Source organism: Siphateles boraxobius, unplaced genomic scaffold, assembly GCF_051911475.1.
Source record: "Siphateles boraxobius isolate OS27281-9 unplaced genomic scaffold, OSU_SipBor_1 6, whole genome shotgun sequence".
Taxonomy (NCBI): domain Eukaryota; kingdom Metazoa; phylum Chordata; class Actinopteri; order Cypriniformes; family Leuciscidae; genus Siphateles; species Siphateles boraxobius.
Window position 1 is genome coordinate 28,180,001 of NW_027509186.1, and position 2,446 is coordinate 28,182,446.

General features: G+C 36.6%; 1 long non-coding RNA gene across 1 annotated transcript in view; it reads right to left on the reverse strand.

Annotated features, from left to right (window-relative positions):
- Window positions 1–1,918, reverse strand: part of LOC143716254 (uncharacterized) — a 14,238-nt gene extending 12,320 nt beyond the window's left edge. The window contains exon 1 of the long non-coding RNA XR_013195968.1: window positions 1,814–1,918. This is a non-coding gene — a long non-coding RNA (uncharacterized LOC143716254). The remainder of the gene's footprint in view (window positions 1–1,813) is intronic.
- Between the last annotated feature and the right edge of the window lie 528 nt (window positions 1,919–2,446).

A 2,446-nucleotide genomic window follows, 5' to 3' on the forward strand; every position in this document is an offset into this window, starting at 1 on the left:
AAGATAAGACCACAGCAATGTTTTATTGTATTTCTCTTTTCATTTTATTAGATTATCTAAAAACGATCTCATCATGCAACATCAAGTCTCATATCAAGTTCATAAACTCCTTGTCCACTTCATGTCTATTGTCAGCACCAATCGTTAGGCCAACTCCAAATTATCGTCTTCTGGATCTCGTCCACGTTCATCGGCCTCCCGTGCAGTTACCCAGTTTCACACAAATAATGGGAAGAATTCAGGCCCTTTATCACCCCCTCCTCTCATTCAGACCCACTAAAAGTGAAGCATTAAGACTCAATCTGGCAGCTTCCTGCTCTCCCGTTTAACTTGTACACAGAGAAAACAGGATGCGTGCTGAAAAACACCAGCAGGCAGTAGATAATGAGAGTGTGTTAATGATGAGGATGTTTTGAGCGCTGTTCTGACTCCTGTGATCATTTTTGATGTCTGAATATTGTTTGATGATGATTTTGCAAATGAATTATACAAGCATGTTAAAATTTCCAAGTCATTGTAACATCTTCAGCTTGTCGTAAATGATGTTTAAAACAAACGTGTCAGCTTGACATTCCGTGTATTTTACAAGGCTGCTTATATTTATTTAAATGTTCTTTGTGAAGCATCAGGGCCTTTGTAAACAAAATGTTGCTAATAGAATTATATGCAAACGCAGATATTTCTGTTAGGACTTGTGCATTCGTTTCATCTGCGGAAAAGTGTGTGTTTGGTTTATATAAAGATTTTAGTTCTGAGCTCTTTCCCTGTTGACTAATATCGCATGAATCTGCAGGATAACAGTCTAGCAATGCATACATTCATGCACCAGTAGCACTGGAATCTAAACACAGTTTAATTCATTGTGCAGTGATAAATCCTTGCGTTTTTCCTCACGCAGGGCTTTGATCATTTAACACAAGCATAACTAATGAAATTAATGATATTTTTTTTAGAATAAACTAAACAAAAAAAAAAAAAATCAAATTAGTGAAGTTCTGCTTAGACTTGTTGCATAACCCACACCAAAGCAGCATTATTGTCCGCCCCACAAAATATGCAATGTCGATGCCAGAGTTCATTTGGCGCTGAGCACATTGAAGATAAATTATTAACTTATTTACACAGTCTTCCTTGATTGGTTTCTATGAAGTAACAGAATACTTGAGCAGAACTGGATTCCATTCTGTGTAGATTAATCACCATTTGAATAGTAATTGAATAATTGAAGTGTGATGAATTTCATTAGGATCAAGTTTGTAATACTGTAAGTCTCAATGACCTGCTCCTGATAACCGTTTTATAATTTATTGTTATTAAAAACATACTCAATGCAGTGGTGAGGCCAGAAAATTTAAAGTGAGTGGACCTTGGAGAAATAGGGTGACCAGTGCATTAAATTACATTATTTTACAAGAAAACAACAAAATCCATTCATAAAATAACCAATGAACAGATATAGAACAATAAACAAAGATAAATAACCTCAGACAGAGTGTGTAAGGCTGCAAGGCTTATAGCCTTTCCCTGGCCACGGACTTGAGTCTAGCGTAGAAGTGTCTCAGTCAAACCACTGCTTGCTGCTGCTTCTGATTGCTTTTAGATGAGAGGGAAAAGTTGCCCATAACGGCTGGTCTAGGATCAGATTTCTCCGTAATAATAATAGCATGTTGGCTTTTTGACAAATGATCTGGTACGTATCTGTATTTGGCCTCTGAAGAGCATCAAAGGTTTCTATTTAATAAAGTTATTTCTATTTACGTGTTTTCACAGACATGTACATTTCTTGAACGCATTTAAATTAGAATCCACTCACCATTTTTTTGTCCAGTGCTGAGTTCTGCACATTTTTTTAAATCCTCATTATAATAAAGCGTAGAGATAATGTAAATAAGAGATTTTTTCTGCAGTGTTGACAGCTTCACTGATGGAACTTTGCGAGATTGCGCCTTTGCGATGAACTAAAATGAGTGACAGCATATTAGTGATTAGGCTATAAAGGGAACACTCTTTGTGCGCTTTCTAGGCGATGTAATCAATCCAGAAATTTTAATAAAACTTTTTTTTTCATTCTTGTAGGTCTACACGCTGTACATGAGTGATATCCACTAAATTAATGTATTTTAGCGATTATTATTATTGCTATGTAGCCTATGCTTGATTTTATCTCATTTCCCACAAAAAATTATGATTTGTGTCTCATTTGATCGGGTTCACTAGCCATAAATCTCAGTAGGTCAGTGCCACCCAGGCCCTTATGTAGCATCGCCACTGACTCAATGTATGTTTCCCAGAAATCTTTGGAATCATTTGGAGGTGTTCTTGAAAGCTTTGCAGACAGGGGAAGACATAGTGAAATTGGACACGTCGTGTTGTCACTGCTCTAAAAAAATAAGCGAACATCGAAATTGATGCACACTGGTCTTCTGTGCAATGCATCAGATGAATC